This window comes from Schistocerca piceifrons, chromosome 1 (assembly GCF_021461385.2).
Source record: "Schistocerca piceifrons isolate TAMUIC-IGC-003096 chromosome 1, iqSchPice1.1, whole genome shotgun sequence".
In the NCBI taxonomy this organism is placed as follows: domain Eukaryota; kingdom Metazoa; phylum Arthropoda; class Insecta; order Orthoptera; family Acrididae; genus Schistocerca; species Schistocerca piceifrons.
This window is the reverse complement of record NC_060138.1, coordinates 504,048,634-504,072,146: the sequence shown is the minus strand read 5'-3', so window position 1 is coordinate 504,072,146 and position 23,513 is coordinate 504,048,634.

The following is a 23,513-nucleotide window of genomic DNA, read 5'->3' as shown; positions in this document are numbered from 1 at the left end:
TCACCCATGACTATTAAATTTTCGTCTTCCTTTACTATCTGAGTAATTTCTTTTATTTCATCATACATTTCTTTAATTTCTTCGTCATCTGCAGAGCTAGTTGGCATATAAACTTGTACTACTGTAGTAGGTGTGGGCTTAGTATCTATCTTGGCCACAATAATGCGTTCACTATGCTGTTTGTAGTACCTTACCCGCATTCCTATTTTCCTATTCATGGTTAAACCTACTCCTGCATTACCGCTATTTGATTTTGTGTTTATAACCCAGTAGTCACCTGACCAGAAGTCTTGTTCCTCCTGCCACCGAACTTCACTGATTTCCACTATATCTAACTTTAACCTATCCATTTCCCTCTTTAAATTTTCTAATCTACCTGCCCGATTAAGGGATCTGACATTCCACGCTCTGATCCGTAGAACGCCAGTTTTCTTTCTCCTGATAACGACATCCTCTTGAGTAGTCCCCGCCCGGAGATCCTAATGAGGGACTATTTTACCTGCGGAATATTTTACCCAAGAGGACGCCATCATCATTTAATCATACAGTAAAGCTGCATGCCCTCGGGAAAAATTACGGCTGTAGTTTCCCCTTGCTTTCAGCCGTTTTGGTTATTGTTACAAGGCCAGATCAGTCAATTATCCAGACTGTTGCCCTTGCAACTACTGAAAAGGCTGCTGCCCCTCTTCAGGAACCACACGTTTGTCTGGCCTCTCAACAGATACCCCTCCGTTGTGGTTGCACCTACGGTACGGCTATCCGTATCGCTGAGGTACGCAGGCCTCCCCACCAACGGCAAGGTCCATGGTTCATGGGGGGGTCCTAGCCATTATAGTCAACAATATCATAGCGAAACGTCGGATTTCTGAAGATCCCTAAATTTTTGCAGTACTTGCCGAGAAAGGGTTCGTCGCATTTATGGTCGTTGTTCGATGCATGATTTCCATTCCCTTGTTTCTAAAACGCAATGGTGAGAGATACCTTAACGTCAAATTCTGACACTAAAGAATCTTGTTTCAGCGTTCCTGAATAACATCATTCTCTTTCTGCGGGGCTAAATAATGATTTCTGACATTTTCTTGTTGCAGCCCGTAGATGACCTGGCGGTGGAGGTGCGCATAGAGGAGCAGGCGGCACTGCGGCTGGTGGAGGTGCCCACGCTGCAGGAGAGCAACGCGGTGCTAGACTGGCCGGGCAATGCCAGTAAGTCGCCAACACTTGTGCTAAACGTATCAGGCAAATGCGAGGTTCAGTCTGGGCGAGATGTTTAAGGATATCGACACAGGACTTTTAATTTATGAAATCTTGTTTATGAGCAGTGTTCGTAGTGACTATACCTAACAGGGATTAACAAGTGAAGAATGGTCACGTTCTCAGTGGCCTAGTTGTTTCATGAACCTATCCGACCATTCACAGCCAACAAAATGTGATTTCGTATTAGAAGTAAACATAGCATCTTGCTCGGAGCGGACATGGATTGGCTCTGAGCACTATGGGACTTAACTACTGAGGTCATCAGTCCCCTAGAACTTAGAACTACTTACATCACACACATCCATGCCCGAGGCAGGATTCGAACCTGCGACCGTAGCGGTCACGTGGTTCCAAACTGACGCGCTTAGAACCGCACGGCCCCACCGGCCGGCCGACATGGATTATAGGCCACTCTTCAAAATACTGAGACACAAAGAACAAAGAGACTGTGGAAAACAAAACTTTAATAAAGATATTTTAATTGTACTCAGCTGTGTGTGGAGGCTGGAATTTGATGGTGAATGACTGCATAGGAGTACATCAAGTAAATGTAAACTCAAGTCGCAATACGGACTAGTACATCATTTTCATATGTCTGATTCCGTTTCTTCTCCAACAGTTGCATTTCCGACGAAGACAATAGTGGCTATTGCCGAAAGCCCTGATTTTCGTATGGAGTTAAAGCGACAAGTGCACCTGGAACATTTAACGCAACATTCATTAACGGTTGTGGTTTCAGTAAACGTATCTTCCCATAGGGAATATATCAGAGTAAATTATCATTAAGCGCAATCTGATACGTTCCACTTCATTTCGGTAAAGAAAGTATTCAAACAATCTAGGGGAAATTTAAGCAACCAACCACTGAGTTCTTACTCAGAATTACTACTGCCAACATGCACACTTGTATGTATGTATTGAAGTGGGGACCTAGAAACGACGGAGAGGCTTCGTCCCCCCCATATCCTTCAGTGGTACACAAACCAACAACAGGCTACAGCAGTCAACTCACCCCACCGCCGCCCCACACCGAACCCAGGGTTATTTGTGCGGTTCAGCCCCTAGTCCCCCCCCCCCCCCACCCCCCTGCCTCCGGGGCGTCTCATTGCAGACGTGTGTAACCCCTATGTTTGCGTCGCAGAGTATTTACTGTGTGCGCATACGTGATGACAGTGTTTGTGCAGCAATCGCCGACATAGTGTAACTGAGGCGGAATAATGGGAACCAGCCAACATTTGCCGACGCGGATGGAAAACCCCCAAAAAAAACCATCCACAGGCTGGCCGGTAAACCAGAGCTCGACACTAAACCGCCGGGCGTTAGACCTCGCGGCTAGCCATGCGGGCACATTCACACTTATTCGCCTGCAAGCCATGCTCACGCGAAAGAAGGAAAACAATCCGTAGTCTATCTTACAACCACAAGATGATCCACTTCCCATTGTACCACCTCCAGTTGAGCAGTTTACTAAATGAAAACTCTAAACATGCTGGCTGCCACCATCTGATAGTATGAGACACCGATCTCTCCTGTCATTTCGTCTTTCGGTTTTTTGCCTCTAGCGTGCGCTACGTTTACCAAATCTACATTGTGTTACAAACTGCAAAGGACTGAAATGCAATAGGGAAAACCGATTTTCGTAGTCATCGGTTTACATCTTAGACCTGTATCGATTTTATCCCGATCAAACATGTGTTTTCCGAGTGTCAGTAGTTTTGTGCTGATGGGGTCTACATATTAGCTGTTCCATTTACTTCAATACAGTGGTGGGCTCATCGCTAACTTTGTAATACTTTTCTGTACGTCTCTGAATTGGTAAAGAGAAGGGAGTTCAGATTGCTCAAAACTATTTTTTTAAGGTTTTATACAAGCCACTTCCTCGCTGCTGAAATTTCTTTATTATGACCACCAAGATGACGACCATCATGGTAAAAGTGCGTAATGATCAGAGATGAAATACTATTCTACTCCAATATTTAGAAATTTCGAGTGGTGGCAAAACGTTTAGTCATCAGTCATTGATCACTAACGTGAGCCTTCGCCATTAAAAAATCAAACAATTTAGCAGTTAGCAAGCAACACAGGAATATGGTTGTTTCCAGGCTGTTTGATTTTGCTGCTTCAGCAAATATGTCAGCACTGATGTATCTTTTTCCATTCAATAAAGGTAAAATGTTCAATTTCTCCAGCACTTCACTCCACAAGAGACAACATCGTTCACATTAATCTACATTTTGAAACAGCTAGTAGAAACAATATAACACAGTCAAGTCTGAATGCAGTAGAGTATTTACGTGGATCAATCATAGATTGTGGGAGGAGAAAAAACGGCAATTCTGATTCCAAAATCGATACTAGAACGTTAACACTACCATGTAGACACGGCAGTGGGACAACAGCCAGCCTATGTAAATACAACGACATTGCCGGGCAATTATAGTTCTTAGGCACAACAGGAATGCGCAGAGTTTTGTCGCATTACGACACAGACAAGTTTGCAGCTGGTCTTCGATACAGGGTCACCGTGCAACTATGAGTCCACCCACTGCTTTTCTCGCGCTCTGGACTACCGCGCTGCAAACAAAGGGCTGTACAGCTGCCACAAGAAGATATGTCCCCACTTTCAGAAGGCATTCCTTACACATAGTGGCAGAAAATAAGTTATTTGGACGTGGGTACTGAAACGGAATATTTCCATGTTAAAGCTCCGTTTCTACAACCATTCTACGCAAGAGTCTTCAGAAACACACAGGAAAGCAACTTATGAGCAGTGTGAAACATAAATGTTCAAAATACGATTGTTGGAACTTAAATAGTGGCAACTATTTATTCACAACCTATAAAAAGAGTTTCATGTTTGTATCTGTTACTGTCCTTCCAAGGCTGGCCGCAGTGACCGATCGGTTCTAGGCGCTTCAGTCTGGAACCGTGCGACCACTACGGTCGCAGGTTCGAATCCTGTCTCGGGCAGAGATGTGTGTGGTGTCCTTAGGTTAGCTAGTTTTAAGTAGTTATAAGTTCTAGGGGACTGATGACCTCAGTCCCATAGTGCTCAAAGCCATTTGAACCATTTTTGTCCTTCAAAGTAGTCACCAGCGTTGTGTAGAACCCGTTGCCAGCGATGTGGAAGGCGTAGTATACCGTTAACAGAGCCTGTTCTGTTAATGGTGCGAATGGAGCGGTCTACTGCCTGTCGAATCTCAGGAACAGTTCTGAAGCGAATGCCACGAAGTCAAACTGAAATGTCAGTCCAACGAATGGCGTCATTATGGGTCGCCGCGATAGTCGAAAGTGCGTCAGAGCCCCCGTATGGTGTAAGTTATTCTCGTGTACGACTGTGATGGTGTTATTCTAACGCATTACGTTCCTCCATGGCAGACCGTCAATGCTCACTATTACGTTTAATTTTGGAGCATCGCCTGCGAACAGCTTTCCGCAAGAAGCGGCGACGCTTTCTGCGCAACCCACCAATCATTTTGCACGACAATGCGCAGTCTCATACAGCGCAAGCTGTGGCTCCTCTGTTCGGTCGATGGAACAACCTCTGTCGTTGTACAAGAAAAATGAATCTTAGCTCCTACAAAAGTAATAGGTCCATTTAGTAGCTCTTCTCGCGCTACATTATTAGGAGTAAGAGTAAATGTATCCACTGTCTTGTACACAGGCAATCTTGAACTTCTTGTATATCTCCTCCTCCTATACGGCATGGCTGTGTGCTCAGTGCGGCTGCCTCGAGTCGAATGAGCGTGCAGCTGCCTGCCTAGCGGATGTTCCCACTGATAAGAAGTGGGCGCGGCAGGAAGTAAGGCGCTCGAAGTCCAAGATGGCGGTGCCGGAAGCTGAATTTTCCAGCGGATCGCGCTCTGTTAAAACTAGAGCGCGATCCGCCGCGGCGCTGCGGCTGCCAAGCGAAGCTCGCTCAAGGTCACCCGCCAATATGGCGCCGCACACACCATACTCCCCGGACTTAAGTCCTTGTCACTTTGATTTGATTCCGTAGATCAAGGAACCACTTTGAGGCATTCGCTTCAGAACTGTTCCAGAGATTCGACAGGCAGTAGACCACTCCATTCGCACCATCAACAGAACAGGCTCTGCTAACGGTGTACTACGCCTTCCACAACGCTGGCAACGGGTTCTACACAATGCTGGTGACTACTTTGAAGGACAGTAACAGGTGCAAACATGTAACTCTTCTCTATCGATTGTGAATAAATAGTTGCCACTGTTTAAGTTCCAACCCTCGTAGTTTGTTGGCTGTGTTTGGCTCCAATGTAAAAAGCTGTAATTCTCAGTTTCATTGTCAGTGTTTATTGTTCTAACTGAACCAAAGACTGTTGACACGTACCTCACTTCATTGCTTTTGTTGAAATACGGCTGACATCATTGCTTGTTTTGACACGCGACTAATTCCATTGGTCTGCTTGCATTAAGAACATAGCATAAACTGTTTTGTGTTCATCAAGGTTTTGGTTTGGGGTACAGTGCAATGGAAGTGTACTCAAATTCAGAGTTGTTAGATGCTCACTTGCTGTACAGATTAACAGATGGTAAAGCCTGTGAGACTCAATGTTTCTACCGGGAACGTTTTCCAGAATTACGATACCTCGAAAGGAATATGTTTGAAGCAACTGGTCGTTTTATGGAGCATAGGACGTTTCAGCCGACTAGTCGCGACTGGAGGAGGCCGAAGACGCCCCAGCTGAAGGAGGAACTCATTCGTGCAGTTGACGACGGAAATAATGTCAGCGTAACACGATTAGCTAAAACGCATCTTATTGAACACATGACCGGCGTGATTACTCCAGGAGAAAATGCGCGATCGATAACATGTGCGCTTGTGAAGGCACTGTCAGCATACGATCCACCGGTACACTGCTGCTAATGTTTCAAACACTTGAATCCTCGCCTTACTGCAAAAGTACTGTTCACAGATGAAGCTTCGTTTCATTGTGACGAGACCGTAAGTTTTCATTATCATCACGTATGGACTGTCGACACCCTCACGAAATTGTGCAGTCACGTCATCAATAAGGATTTTCTGTCAGCACTTCGCCCGGCCATGTTGGCGATTTTTCGTCGGACCATGTTGCTCCACGGACATTCAACGGGGAAGCTTACCACGCTTTCTTAGATAATAGTCTGCCTGTTCTGCTAGAACATGTGCTTTTACGAGTGTGACTGAACATGTATTCATGCACGATGGGTCTACTCCCAATTTCAGTGTAATTATTCGTAGGCTTCTAAATAACGCATTCCGCGACAGCTTAACAAGTACAGGTGGACCAATTCCTTGGTCTCCACGATCTCCGGACCGAAATGCACTAGACCTTTATTTGTGGCGGCATTTGAAAGCTATCGTGTACGGAACCGTGGCACAAGATGTAAAATGTCTTCGTGTACATATTGTGAAAGCCTGTGAAACAATACTGATAAGATCGTCAGGCATTCAATGCGACGGCAGGTTGAACCTTGTTTTCTTGCTAACGGAAAACATTTTGAACATTTCATTCAGGAAGGTGTTTCACACTGTCTTGATACGTTCTTCTCCTGCGTGTTAAAGTGTTTCAGAAACTGAGCTCCAACTTGTAAATAAAGCATATTCCCATTTAACATTTTTTCTTCCTCCAAGTGTGAAGAATATTACGTGAAAGTTTGACCGTGTCACTTTGTTACACCATACGTAGGATTGTCCGCCAGTGAGTCGGCTCCCCAGATGCTGGGTGCCCTGTTTAGTGCTTCAGCGTTTCAAATCTTTGCCTCTGCTACGGGTCGTCTTGTGTCTGTCTACAACCACCTGACAAAATGCGACTTTCAGATTGTATACTCCCTCATTCCTACAATAATTCATTCTTAAATTATCATTATTATGTAATGTCTTCAGTTTTCTCAGTGTATGTTTCATTTGTGCTACACACTGAGATGAAAAGTTACGGGATAGTACATACACATACACAGACGCTGATAATATCGGGTACACAAGATATAATAGTGTAATGCGCAGAATTGGTTTCCGACGTGATTATGGCAACACGAAAGGAATTAACAGATTTGAACAGGCTATGTTAGTTGGAGCTAGACGCATGGGTCATTAGACGTCAGAAATCATCAGGAAAATCAGTATTCCGAGATCCATAGTGTCAACAGTGTGCTAAGGATACCAAATTTCAGGCATTACCTCTGACTGCGAACAACGCAGTGGCCGAAGGCCTTCACTTAACGACCAACAGCAGAGGCATTTGCGCAGAGTTGTCAGTGCTAACGCTGCAGTCTGGAACCGCAAGACCGCTACGGTCGCAGGTTCGAATCCTGCCTCGGGCATAGATGTTTGTGATGTCCTTAGGTTAGTTAGGTTTAACTAGTTCTAAGTTCTAGGGGACTAATGACCTCTGCAGTTGAGTCCCATAGTGCTCGGAGCCATTTGAACCATTTTTCAGTGCTAACAAACAAGTAACACTGCGTGACATAACCCCATAAATCAATGTAGGACGTACGACGAACGTATTAGTTAGGGCAGTGTGGCGAAACTTGGCCTTAATGCGCTATGACAGCAGACGACCGACGCTAGTGCCTTTGCAGGTCATGGCCTGCAGCGTTTCAGGGGGCTCATGACCGTTGGTCAGATGAGTCCCAATTTTAGATGGCAATAACTGGTGTTAGGGTTAGGGACTGGTGCAGACCCTACGAAGTCATGGACGCAAGTTGTCAACAAGGCACTGTGATAGCTGGTGTGGTTTGTGTTTACATGGAATGGACTGAGTCCTCTGGTCCATCTGAACCGATCATTGATTGGAACGCAGCTATGTTCGGTTACTTGGAAACCATTTGCAGCCATTCATGGACATTATGTTCAGATAAAACGACGGAATTTTCATAGAGGGCAGTGTGCCTTGTCACCTGGCCACAGTTGGGCGTGATTCGTTTGAAGAACATTGTGAACAATTCATGGGAATAATTTTGCCATCCAGATTGCCTGACATGAATCGCACCGAACATTTATGAGACACAGTCGAGGGGTCAGTTTATGCAAAGTTGGTAAACATATTGACGGAGACAGGTACCTTCCATGAAGACATATACAGAACATAACACTACAGAGACGACGGCCTGGCGCAGCGAGTAACCACAGCCCACTATCAGCCGGTCTGCGGAAAAGTCGGGGCGGCCAATTGTGGAAAACCAACATGCTGACTGCCATGGCATGGCAGGTTGTGTCCAGCCCTATTGTCTGAAGTGCCATCTGGGCTGGCCTGTGGTATGGGTCAGGCTTCCAAGAATCTGCAGCCCTACACGCCTCTAGTCAGAGAAACGGATTTTGCCATCTATCAGCGAATAAAGGCTGTTATGTAGTCCTGTTTGGAAGGAGAAAAGACGCACGTACCTTGGAGTGCCACCTGTTGCAGTGGAACCCCTGGCGCGCATTGAAAGTCCGACGTCGTCGTCTGCCATCGTTCGCTGGGCGCCCACCAGGGAGGAGCAGCAGCAGTGGGGCAACAGGGGTGTCTCCGGGCAGCTGGTGGTGCGCTACGACGTGGACCGCGACGCCAGCCCCAGCCAGGTACTCGTGAGTGTCCACGCTGCCCTCTGACTGCGATAGCCCCCGTTTGTCGCTAACAAATTCACAGCTACAGGCAGGACAAGTCACTGCAGCTCAAGTACAGATCTAATTATAAAATTTGGTCTGTTTTACTGACTGTACGCGATTTATATTTTGTTCTGTCTGAAACTATATCGCAGAACCCAGACGGTGGAGTAGCCTATGACATTATTTTACTGATTTTCAAGTATCTGAGTTCACAGTCGAATTAATTTTGTAACTACGACGACTTTCTCAGTTTTCGTTATACGCCATTTGGTCTTTAACTAAATTACGAATGTACGCTTCGCCCTTCGCAAATATTGTTTCCAGCCACAGTTACCAAAAAAAGCAGGCTCAGAAGATAACTGTATATTACTTGTTTCGCAGTATCGTCGAATTATTTGATCAACAGCAAATTCGCCATTGAACGCACATACTTATTGTAAACAGAAGAAGTGGTCTAGATTTGCACTACTGTGTAGATTTTAAGGCATATCTCATCTATTGAAAACAAAGTAAAGAATGATGTGGTAAACAACATTCTGATGTGTCCTGCTTTAAATAATTGTGACACTCTCTCTTTTTTTCCTTATTTTGCATTTAAGAAATATTGGAAACTTAACAACCCTTGGTAGTGTGCTAGAAATTTAGGATGGTCCTAAAAATACTGAGATATCATTGAAAAAACTTAGTAAAATGAATTAAAAAGAATTTAGTCATAGATTACAATATTAGAAACATTTTATGACGTAACTGACAAACAATGACATATTTCTATTTTTAAATCATTGTGGAGAAGATCAGCTGGACTGATAAAGTCAGGAATGAAGAAATACTGAGGAGAACTGGAGAAGAACGGAGGATGCTGCTGACGGTGAAGAACAGGAAACTAAACTGGGTAGGCCACAATCTAAGAGGAGATTGCCTTCTAGTAGAGACAACTGAAGGTTTCGTTGCGGGAAAGAGAGGGAAGAGCAGAAGAAGGTTACAGGTGCTGGATGATGTCAGCAGGCCACAAGGAGGGTACCAAAGAATGAAGAGGAACGCAGAAGACACAGAATCATGGAGGCCTATGCAGTCAAAACCTGCCGCAATGCAGAGAACCAAGTGATGATGATGTGGTTTATCGACGAACGTGTCAATATTAGGTAAAACATTATATTCTGTCTACAAAAGTCACAAATATAAATGTTCTTATAGGTGCCGTCCTTGTGTTCCAAATTCTGTTTCATCAGTGTCTGGATGTTATTGTCCAGCGAGTACGTATAAATCACTCAAGTCATCATCAAAGACTGGCGTGTTTGGTTCCTCTCTCTGTCGCTCATTTGAACAGTGTTCTTGCTGTTTTCGTCCATTTCCCATTTGGTTTTTTCTTCTTCTTATTTTTTATCTTCGTTCAACATTTTTCCAAATTCAGTTTATTCTTCACCGTTTCGTTCTAGATGATTTTTAGAAGTTTGTTCTTCAACACACTTTTGGAACAATGTTCATCCAGCAGTGTCAGCTACCAGGACACATCCCACGCCTTTACGTCCTTTATTGTTTTCTACCTTGTGTGCCGTGGGAAAAAGATCAGTGTCTTAAAGACTAATAGTCGATGAGAGGGTCCTGTTTGGCTGAGATTAATGAATGAAAGCTCTGACACGTCAGATCTCCTCGGCATAGGACTACCCGAAGTGGAGGCCTTCAGGTCATCCTATAGTTTTTTTCTTTGGCTGCGCAAATGGCCTTGGTCATATGCGCTTCGTTCCGCTTCTTCCTCTTTCCCTGCTGCCTATATTTTCGCTCCGTTCTCAGTATCCTACAACACAAACTGAAAGTTTAGTCATATTGACAAAATGGCCCAAAATCTGTCTACAGCGCAAGTTTAGACCATGTGAAATAGCCCGAATGTGGACCATTAGTACAAACTAATTTTTAGGTTATTTACAAATCGACGAAAAGTAGTAGCTACTAAAACTGAAAATATTCTAAATGCTACTATTATACTTAACACGACATATTAGAGAGCAGACTATTCGTCAACAAAGAAAATCTATGAGACAACAATCAAGGTGTAGCGGCAAATGTTTTAAGGTGTTCGAAATTGAGTATATGTTGACTACAGTCACTTGCCACAGTGAACTGTCGCTGCTGCTTTACAGAACAAGTGATGTGGCCTGAAGTGCGGTTTTACATTGTTTCCGCTACGCTACAGCGTATCTGGCTATCTGAAATTTAGACATAAGCAGAAATTTGGACCTCTTCATTTATCTCTTTTTTTGTTTCAATTTTCATTCGCTATGAAGTGGTTTACGTGATAAAATGAAATGAGTCTATGACATTATTGACTTGACCACCCCATATGGTGCTGTTCCGCTATGAAAAACAAGTCCTACTGAACACCAGTCCGGCTATTTGCGCGCCCGATAAAGATGAGATGAATGATAACGACAAGTACACACAGTTTGGAGCGAAGACAAACTTGACCAACCGGGAATCGAACGCAGGGTCCCGCGACCTAGAAGCAGTTCCACTAACCACTAGTCCACGAGTTGCTGAAATTCAGGTGCTAAAACACAGTAATTGCCAACATGAGTAAAAGAAATAAATCAGTGTGAGCTTAATGCATCTGGTCAGCGTACGTAATGCAAACCATCACGATACTCCATAAGGAAATGATATCTGAGGAACTGGCTTCGTGGTGTGTGCGAATGGATCAGTCATACTAACTCACTTCTATTTTATTTTTCCCCCCGTTTTAGCAGTTGCTGTGTTTCAACATCTAAACCCCTCGATAAAGACATAAAACTAAAATTACTAATTTGTGATATAAACATCACTAGCTATAGTTTGCTTGTTTGGGCTCGGACGGATGGATATGAGTGAAATAAATGGGTTTTACCTGCCAACAGATTAGAAGACCTCAGCTAATGATCTGCGTTACGATAAACAATACAGATTCGCACTCTGCGCTGAATTCCAGGCTGCCAGAGTTTACGCCACTACACTTAACATTAGGATAGATTGTAGGGAATGGACAACAATGGCAGTTCCTTGTTTCAGCTCGCAGCAATATTCTTCTGGCTACGAGATGTTTATTTTAGCTGGATGGATGTTAGGAAGCGCAGACGCGACCCGAGCAGCACACTGCGGCATTCGTTCACAAAAGGCCCCACTGCAATCTGGAGAATCTGTTCAGGAGCTATCTCAGCTAAGTAAACCGTCTTAAATATTAAAATCTGCATCAGTTGTAAACTCAATAACCTTGTTCATAAAATGCCGCACATATGTATGAACCGCATGCATATTAATAGCAGATTATTAAGTTCAGAAGTACCTCTAGTGAAAATTGTTGTACATGCTTCCGGTCTTAACATAAGCTTTTCCTTTACCTAATACAGAATCTGAAGATGGCCAATGCAAGCAGAAACCAGTTATGATTGTATGATGAAAAAATGATTGCTACAGTCTGGAGCTGCGCGACCGCTATGGTCGCAGCTTCGAATCCTGCCTCGGGCATGGATGTGCGTGATATCCTTAGGTTAGTTAGGTTTAAGTAGTTCTAAGTTATAGGGGACTGATGACCTCAGAAGTTAAGTCCAAAAAAAATGTGATTGCAGGAAAAATATAAGCAATACTTGGTGACGATAACTATACCAGGCCCTAGAGCGAGACTGTGGAAACTTAACAACGCTGAACACTAGAATTCGAGTCACAAATCACGTTTAAGAGCCATGAATGGAAACAGATTTGCAAGCATTTAGGCTGAGGTGTATTGGGACTTAAATTTTCTGGAAACCGAATGTCTACCTACACTAAAGTTGCAAAAGATTCTGAGAGTCCTTCATAGCGCTTTTGCGTGGACACCATACAGCCATGCTCTGACTGCGTGTGTCCCCTCTACAGCAACATTGTGCCATTTACATCATTCCTAGACACGTCTCTTAATACTGTTCCCTGGTAAGTAAGAAAACTAAAACACCTCTGTGCGTCAAGTCATCCACTGTATTCCTTTAGCTAATGTACAGACTACTTGTTTCATTTATTACCAGACTAATTACATTTTGCACTTCAGATAAATATCGCTTCTGATTTAGACTGATGGAAAACTCACGCACAATAAGAAAAACAAGACGCACCAGGGAGGAATTATCCGAATGGTACAAAAATCACTAGAGGTGACATACTCGTACATGTAAAAATGATTACAGTTTCACAAAAATGTGTTGGTTTAGTCAAGAGAAAGAGTATTACAAATTGAGCTAGACAACCATGAGTTGGTCCTCCTCTGGTCCTTATGCAAGCAGTTACTCGGCTTGGTATTGATTGATAGGGTCGTTGGAAGTCCTCCTGAGGGATAACGTGCCACATTCTGTCCAATTGGCGCGCCAGATCTCCAAAATCTCAACCCCGTTGGAGAGCCTTCCCTTAATGCTCCAAACGTTCTCAATTTAGGAGAGATCTAGCGACTTTGCTGGCCGGGGTAGCGTCTAGCAAGCATGGAGACAAACATTAGAATCTCTTGTCCTGTGCGGGCTGAAATGTATGGCTTGGATGGCTTGTCGTAATGGACAACAAAACGGGGCGTAGAATACGTCGACGTACTTCAGTGCCGTAAGGGTTCCGCGAATGACAACCACAATAAACCATCACTCTAGGCTGTCGGGCCTTTTGGCGGGCAACAGTCAGATTGGTATCCCACCAATGTTCAGCTTATCTCCAGCCTCGTCTTCTGCCTGGAATGTCACTGACTGAAGTAGAATTGCCTTCAGTGATGAGTCCCTCTTCGAAATGAACCTGTATCACCTGCAAGTGGTAATCATTTGTCTTTTTAAATAAGTCAAATCTACCAATTTTCCGTCCCATTCAGATAATTCTTCTTTGGCGCATCTTACTTTTTCTTAGAGTATACGTCGATTTTAAATTAAGAGTAAAATTTGGCTTACAGAACGCAACGTGGACGAGAAGGTTCAAAGTTAACTCACAATACTTTTAAGTTGCCACGCTTCAAACTAAAACATGAGATGATCACTCTGCAGCACTGGTTTTCTCTGCTACTGTAGTACCATCATTCTCAAAAAGAAAGTGGGACGTGAAACAGTTTGTCCTCCTAATGCACACTGGTCTGCCACTGTACTGGCCTCGCCGTCTGCAGGTGAGCGATGGCGGCTACTTCGTGCACTTCTACGCGCCTGCCGGCCTGCCGCCGCTTCCAAAGCACGTCGTCTTCGTGCTCGACGTCAACGGCGCGATGCGCGGCCGCAAGATCGAGCAGCTCAAGACGGCCGTGAGCACAATCCTGGACGAGCTCAACGCCGGCGATCTCTTCTCCCTGATCCCGTTTTCTTCTGCAGTGCAGGTAAGGCGAACCGCCAGCAGTTAGTCTTGCATGGTGCAAAACTGATTTGCCGGCTGATGACTGATGCCCGAATTGTTGTAACAGTACTGTTCTAAGAGCTGTAACTAACATGTTTTCAGAGAAACATGAGTAAAATATCTGAAGAAACACGTAAATCACACATCAGTATGTCGTCGGAACACTAATATTGTCATCCACATTCTTCAACTTTTTTACTTGGAAGTATGCAATATTTGATACTGCTTCATTTGCGTTTACTGGTGTTTGAACTCAGTCTTTGTTTTAGTTCGTGAGAGTGCTTTGTGAACCTAAGTTTTGTTTGGTTAAATTTTTTATGCAGATCGTTTTCATCTAACTTATTTCTGCAAATACAACCGACACTCAGCAAAACTACACTTACTCACAAGTTAAGGGTAACTGCACAGTGTGGTGCCACACAACGTGGCGCTACAAAAGACTGGCGCTAATAGCACAGTCACATAGAGAACACACGCGACACAGATCTGTAAGTCCACGGTATTGGCGATAAGTTGAGAAAACCGCCCCGAAACACATGTGCTACAAAACGCCACTGTTTCCTGCGCATGTACACCGACATCAATAAGATCACCATGCATAGGTACACAGGCCGCACATCAGGTTGGCATACTCTGGATCAGGTGGTTGAGCAGGTGCTGGAGTATAGCCTCCCATTCTTATACCAGTGCCCGTCGGAGCTCCTGAAGTGTCCTAGGGGTTTGAAGACGTGCTGCGATACGTCGACCGAGAGCATTCCAGACGAGCTCGATGGGCTTTAGAAAGCAGGCCATTCACCTGATACCTTCTGTTTCAAGATACTACTACACGATGGCAGCTCAGTGGGGCCGTGCGTTATTATCCATCAGGAGGAAGGTGGGACCCACTGCACCCCTCAAACGGCGGACATACTGGTGCAAAATGATGTCTCGATACACCTGACCTGTTACAGTTCCTCTGTTCAAAAATGGTTCAAATGGCTCTGAGCACTATGGGACTCAACTGCTGTGCTCATAAGTCCCCTATAACTTAGAACTACTTAAACCTAACTAACCTAAGGACATCACACACATCCATGCCCGAGGCAGGATTCGAACCTGCGACCGTAGTGAGTTCCTCTGTCAAAGACATGCAGGAGTCTACGTGCACCAATCACAATCCCACCCCACACCATCAAACCACGACCTCCATACACGTCCCTTTCAAGGACATTAAGGGGTTGGTATCTGCTTCCTAGTTCACGCCAGATGAAAACCTGGCGATAATCACTGTACAGACTATACTTGGATTCGTCCGTGAACATGACCTGGGACCACTGTTCCAATGACCATGTACTGTGTTCTTGACACCAGGCTTTACGGCTCTCCTGTGACTAGAGGTCAGTGGAATGCACCTTGCAGGTCTCCGGGCGAATGAACCATGTCCGTTCAGTCGTCTGGAGACTGTGTCTCTGGAGGCAACTGTTCCATTGACTGCGGTAAGGCCCCGAGCAAGGCTGCCTGCAGTACTCCGTGGCCCTCTGCGGACACTGCAGGTGACATATCGGTCTTATTGTGGTGTTGTACACTGTGGATGTCCCGTACTGTAGCGCCTGGACACGTTTCCTATCTGCTGGAATCGTTGCCATAATCTTGAGATCTCACTTTGTGGCACACGGAGGGCCCGTGCTACGACCTGCTGTGTTTGACCAGCCTCCTGTCGCCCTACTATTCTACCACTCATAACGTCATCAATATGTCTTCTTTTAGCCATTTTCAACACACACTCACCATTAGCACATCTGAAAACGTCTGCACCCTTACTCGCTGCAACGTACTCTGACACGCACAAACACACCTCTGTGTACGTGCGACGACAGCAAGTCAAAAGCACCGTATGGTCATACCCCGAAGTGATTTAAACCCGCAAACCGCCCACCAGAGCGTTGTTTCACTAAATATCAGCATTATCCTTAATTTATGAGCATGAGTGTACATGAAAGTCGCGACCATTCAAGATTGTGTGTCCCACAAATTAATTTTCTTTTTATTGCAGTTGTGTTTTGCAGTTCGAAGGCTGGTTTCGTTATGCTCTCTATACTAGGTTGTCCTGTGCAATCTTTTCCATCCGTGGATAGCTACAGAATTATTCATATGTACCTCTGTAGTTTCTGAGAATGTCTAAACAAAAACTGCAAGACATAGATGATACGGAGAGATATCAGTGGACAGAGAATCTCTCAGCATTATTAATTCAAACTAGAGGTATTCAATATGGACATCTCTTTTAAAATCTAGCAATCGTAAGTACGTGCGTTCAGTGCTGCCGCTACTGCTGTCCGGGAAGATGCAACAACAGCAGTCCAGTTTGCAAATGTGCCCAGGCGTAGGTGCGAAGTAATTAGATGTAGCAACATGGAGCGAATGATTTGTCTATATGTTATTACACTCTTGGCTCCTTGTGGTGTACCTTGCAACTTTGCCAGACAGCAAACTAGATATCGAGTCTTGCATCTTTGAGAGATACTAATTTCACTGATATGTACCTTTGGCAGGGCTCTTTACCTCAGTCGGTAGAAACGGAATCGTTAGAGGAACACTGTGGTGTCCATCCATGTGTCTTCTATCTGTCTGTCTGTCCGTATGTTAAAAATCAGTTTCCTCATGAACGGGTCGACGTTTAAAGTTGCAACTCATGTCACATGACAATATCTACGATATCTGAAGCTTCTAAGTGAATGGAACGAAAAGTTTCAGCACTTTATGTCACATATTTTGATACTAGAAAACTCACTCATTGGCAGGTATGACGTACTTCACGTTGGCCTATAATCATGAAATTTAGCAAATAACAAGGTTTCAAAGTGCAACTAAAATGTAAGAAAATCCGAAAAATGGGAATTTGTATTTATGTAACACGAAAGAACAATGTGTTTCGTTATTTGTTATCTGACTGTCTGTCTGCCCGTCTTTCTACTACGACCCCTTTCTCACAGGAATAGGCTGGCACATCCGCTTCTAATTTATGTCACGTACTAAGATCTATATGTCCTTGGTGGTGTAATAAATCAAAGCTTCTAAGTCAGTGTAATCAAAAGGTACGACCATGTAAGTCACATATTTTGATACTTGAGAACTCATTGATCAAAACATACAGTGTACTTCCCGTAGTCCTCGAATCATGAAATGTGGCAGGAAGCCGAATTTCACAGTATGAGTAAAGGAAAAAAATTGCAAAGTGTTTATTGATAACTGTATAACACGAAAAGAAATTTTTAACTTATATTCTGTCTTAATTCATACTTAAAACCGATATCTTCCCATTTCGTAAATTGCCTTTTTTTCTGTAGTTCTCGTAGTTTTCATTGAGCCTTTTTCTGAAACGTTCAAAGCACTCATTCATTACTGCTTATCAAAACATGCAACAGCTTGAATCTCTTTACAGGATTGAAGACCTACTGTCTCTCTAGAACTTCTATCCCTCACACTGTCTTCCATTACTAACTTTGGCATTCCTGTATTTCTCAGATTGCGTTCCATCACCCGATTCCTTCTCTCAGTCAGATTGTGCAGTAACGCAGTTTACCCTCCCCTTCGTTAGTGATTCAATACGTCTATTTAAAATACAGCATTAATTTGCAACACAACATTTGTGATGCCTCTATTTTCTTAATATATGTACAAGCCGCATTTGGTCAAGTTTCACTCTATATAAGGCCAGAATCCAAAGAAGTACCATAAAACAACACTTCCTAACACTTCTTGTTTTAGCAACAGTTTCCCTACTCTGGCTAGTCAAACATTATATGTCCTATTTCCTTCTGCTGTTGTCAGTTATTTTTCTGCCCAAATAACACATTTCTCCTTCACCTTAAATGTTTAATTTCCCAAAGTAATTCCTCAGCATCACCTGACTTAATTTTGTTACATTTCATTTCCCTTGTTTTAAGTTTTTTGATGCTCATATTCTAAATCTTCAATTCCGCTCTGAATACCCAAATCCTTTGCTGTGTGTACATGTATAGCGTTTTTAGGCTGTTAGCGAATGTTGTAGCACGCTGACAGGGGTGACACTCATGTGGTAATGCTTTGCTGCAGGTATGGCATCCAGACGTGCCACTCAGGTTTCACTCTACGTCGGAAGAGAATCTGAACCCAGAGTTCAACTCCAGCGCCATTGTCGAAGCCACAAGCGAGATCATCGCCAAGGCCAAACGCAGCTTTAACTCCTTTGCAGCGAATGGAGGTACGTACGAGTCTCTTGTGGGACACTTAGCATACAAACATCTGATTAAAATAAAACAGTTGTAATTAACTTTCAGATATAGCCTTCCGTGTTTTTCTCAGTAAATATTTGTTAACGTACGTCAGTGCATAAAACTCAGTACTGGAATCATGATATTTCTGTGCCAAACGTGGAACTTATTGTGATTAAAAATCATTCATTCCAAATCAAATGATCCTCCACCTCGACCTAGAATCCTCCGCGGCGTCGAACAAAATCCCACTCGCGGCTGTGGCTGAAACCCACATGCTCACATAACCAGTCAGCACTAGAGCGTAACGTGGTGGCATGCATCAGCGGCTGCAAGGAGCGTTTTCCGTGGCAAGGCGGTACGTGGAAATGGTTTTCCTATCTAAAGCTGCAGCCGCTAGAAGTACCCAATGACAGGCAGAACAGAGCTGTGGGTAGCGTACCAACGTAACGGATTAACAACTGGTATCTCAGATAGAGGTAAACCGACCAATATAGGTCGGTTTACCGACTTGGAGCATGCAAAAAACGGTTCAAATGGCTCTGAACACTATGGGACTTAACATCTGAGGTCATCAGTCCCCTAGAACTTAGAACTACTAAAACCCAACTAACCTAAGGACATCACACACATCCATGCCCGAGGCAGAATTCAAGCCTGCGACCGAAGCGGTCGCGCGGTTCCAGACTGAAGCGCCTAGAACCGCTCGGCCACACCAGCCGGCTGGAGCACGTAAACAGCAGTAGTTTTAAATGCGTCCAAGGTGTACGAAGACTGTTTGTTAACGAGAAGTCACTGCATTATATGTGCCAACTGGGTGTAAAAACGACTAACTATCAAATTAGCGGCAGTCATTGAATAACACTCCAACGTATAACCACTCTCATGTACAAATTTATACTACCATGTCTGTACTAATTTGTAGTTTTCAGTATAAATCACGAAAACGAACACAGTCTCTACTACGTAATTCATACTTACAGCACAATAGCTTACTAGCAGCCAGCTAAATGTTTCCGCCATAACCTGATACAAATGAATACACACGGACTTATACGGTTAGAATATTCGAAAAATACTTTTAAAATGATCACTTTCGAGTGTCAGTACTCGTAACCATTCCACATGCCACACATACATTTAAATTTTCATAACAATGCCACAGCTTACACGGAAAAATTGAGAATTCGCACTATCTTCATTTATGTCTGTTCTTAACTACTTTTCGAAACTTTTCATTTCCTAAATTTCACTGTTACTCATTAGTAATACGCTGTTGTGGAGCACTCTGACGACACATCCGACATTGGTCAGAGATGAGCATTGACTCCTTCCTCATCACGCGCCACACCTCTTCTCATTGGCCGAGTGCCAACCTAGCCAATCAGCTTTCGGTTTAGACAGACACAATTCCACACTTTTTGCCTTGAACCAGTGACATTCCGAAGTTACTTTAGACAGGATTATTAAAACATAAATACAAGAGAGACAAATAATAGCAAATTAAGATGTTTTCATCAATTGTCTGAAGGACTGAACAGGGTATTATTATTGTAAAGTACTGTGTACTTGATGCTTCTCAATTTCCACCTTCCTCTACGTACATGACTCACAAAAACAACGCAATCTCAGTTTCCGATTCGTATATATATTTCGTTACTTACAGTCAAAAAACTTCATGCGTCACATATTTTCCACATTTATTCTCCCTGTCACTTGACAAATAAACAAAAGAAATTAGCATTGTTTAAAGTAAGTCATAATGTCACTAAATATAAAATCACAAATAAGGTTTTCTGTGTAACTGATAGGCTACATACATCGTCAAACTTCTTAATAGACTTTCACCTGATAATGTGAACTTGTCAGAAAGTCACTTAATCATAAAAGCTCTACATTATGTGTTCTGTGTGATTTTGTGTACCGCAGACATGAGGCTTAAATTAGTAGAGTTCTTAGCTGTAGACATAACATAACGTTGTACCTAGTTCTATCACATTTGTTGTGTGGCAAAGATAAGGATTACTTTGTAGTAATGAAGGTAATAGTAACTCGTAAGGTCATGACACTACACAGCTGGAACCGCAGGCTGACCCATACAATAAACATGGCTTATCGCAAGTATGAAGCCAGCTTCTGTCTGAGTCTATAAGAGCGGTGTATGTTGCTAGCCTTTACAAACTTTGTGATTCTTATTTCAAGAACTACATAAAATGGCATAAATATTTACAATGTTTTCAAAAATCAAATGAAATCAGAAGAAAACTAGATAACAAATTTCTACTCGAGTCTTGGCAGCTCCAAAACTAAGTATATCAACTTTCCTACAGTAATTGTTTTTAAAACTTTTACAGAAACCATATTATATAAAAGCAGTCTTTAAAATACTATAAACTTTGCACGTATGTAGCTTCAGTATGGTATGCTTCTCTGTAGCGTCAATTATTACATTTCGAGTTTCCGTTGCACTTACGCTAACTGTTCATTTGTTGCATTGTGCGTCTTTTCATTACACATGTATAAGCTATTCTAAATGAGAACAGGTACTTTTTTGGCATCCTTCTGCTACAAAAACAATTATGCTTGGTGTTGTTGGAGCACTTTATTATTGTAGTGTTCATAACAGTCCACCCTCATCATCCATACACTCCAGATTAATTGACATTTCGGTCTGTCATGTAACCTAAGTCTCATGCAAGACCATAAATTCATACAATTAGTTTCAGTTTTATTTCCTATATTAATTGTTCCTTAGTAGGGTATTCCTTTCTTCTCTCAAAGTAAAGTAAGAGAAGTCCACTTACTGGTCTCTCAAATGACACTGAATCGAACTTACCTGGCCTGGCGTTGTGGCCGAGAGGTTCTAGGCGCTTCAGTCCGGAACCACGCTGCTGCTACGGTCGCAGGTTCGAATCCTGCCTCGGGCATGGGTGTGTGTGATGTCTTTAGGTTTAAGTAGTTCTAAGGCTAGGGGACTGATGACATCAGATGTTAAGTCCCATAGTGCTTAGAGCCATTTGAACCAATTTGAACTTACCTGAAATGTATTATTCTCAATGTGAAAACAGTTGTAGTAGAAATTAGGCTGCTAATGAAATTATACGCTTACTTAGATAGCTCAGGATACTTCTATTTTTCTTGGAAAAATCACTCTTTTACAAAAATAAGGCATCAAACAGTTACCATTCGTTACCTGTCCCACTTTTTAACTTTATGTATAGTCACTTTTATGGTAAACAAACAGCAACGGCTTTCAAGAAACGTCTTCAGTTTTAAACTTTCACCCAACCTAAAAAGGAGACTGTTTTCAGAGCTCTTTACGTTATTCTCATACTTCTCAGGTTCTTCATGTAAACATTGCGACTGCCACTTTTATTTCCTACAGAAATCCCCTAAATCAACATTTTGTTCAACTATTGACATTATTCTCTTTCCTCATTACTACTGCAACGTACTTGCTTCTAATACCACTATATCTCATACATAAAAACTCTGGTTAGTCTCTCCAATCTTGGTACCATAGTTAATCACACACACTCTCCTTTTTTACTTGGACCAATTCAGAAATCTTTCTGTCATTACTGCAGAACTCTGTCTATATTTACCACCAAAATATTATACCTCCCTGTAACCTGTAATTTCTTATCTCAGCATTTCCTTATCCTTTTACTTCGTTCACTACACGTAATTGCTACTTATTCTCTTTAAAAAATTCACAAACATTTTCTTGTATCCAATTACATATTACACGTGGAATCCCATTTCTCGTCGACCGTCCCCTCGACAATGAGGAGTACTAAAGACGATGCACATAGGCCAGAATTCTCATCGACCGTCCCCTCGACAGTGAGGAGTATTAAAGACGATGCACATAGGCCAGAATGATAGAATATGTAGACTGCCCATACAAAAATAACCTTAAGTAAAATTGTCAATAACTCAAGCATGAAGTGATCATTAATCACCTAGAACTGCGAGGCGTACAATACTCTCTGAGGTTCTTAAGCCTAGCTCTTCTTCTTGGTGCAATTTTTTTTTTAGGTAAATGATAGTTCATAACCATACCGCAGTTGCTACGGTAGGCCGATTGTGTCAGTTCGTGAAACGGCTTCTGGCGCAGTATGTGAGGTAACGGGCGAGTTGTGGCGCCCTGGAAATACTATATGTTCAGAGTTGGGGCGGCCGCACAGGACGCTCGGTGGGCGCGGGCAGCTCGGCATGCCGAACACGTGGTGCCGGACGTTGGCCGAAGCAAGAGGGGTCCAGCGGCCGCGTGGCTGGGAATTCCATGTCGACACTGTGACAAGGACGGTACTTTGTGTCCATGAAGGAGATTTCTATGCCGGGCGTGCCAAAGATGGAGGACCTTGTGAAACCTTAATGGCAGACATTTCACAGTTCGTATAGAAATTAGTAGTAGCCAGTTGAATGATGATACATCGAAAAGAAACATGTACACTACCATTATTTGCTCGACAATTCTAATGGTGTAATCAAATGTTCAATATCTTTATTAGTGCAGAGTTCAGTATCTGACTGTAAATTATACAGGTAACACCCAGCAACGAATTTCCAAAATCTAAACGGTTCGTCCGATTTCGTCAATCTACGTGTCTTGAGAAAGCTAGTAGTGTAAACGTAAATTGGTATAAATTACAGTCATATAACTTTAATAGAACATGAGTTATTAGAGGCCAAAGTGGCTGATTACTATCGATCGCGTCAGGCCATAAGTACACCACAGTTACACGAAAAAACGGTAGCAGCATGCTTATATTTATTCGTCTATGTCTTTGTTTATATCCGATATATACTATTCATGAAGAAATTGGTTAAAAATTTACTGTGCTATAGAAAGCACAGAGACATTAGCCTACTGGCCTACCTTTTGTTCTAATCCTTTGATATATGTTTATTTAACTTGTCTATGTATCTAATAATGTGTGTTATAGCGTGTTTATGGTCCAGCCGTATAAATATTTATATTATTTCAAGTTATTTAAATGTAAATGCAGCACTTCGAATGCGTTTCATTACATTTGAGTGGGTGCGTTGGCATGAAGACATGGTGCGAGCGCTCTAGGCAATCA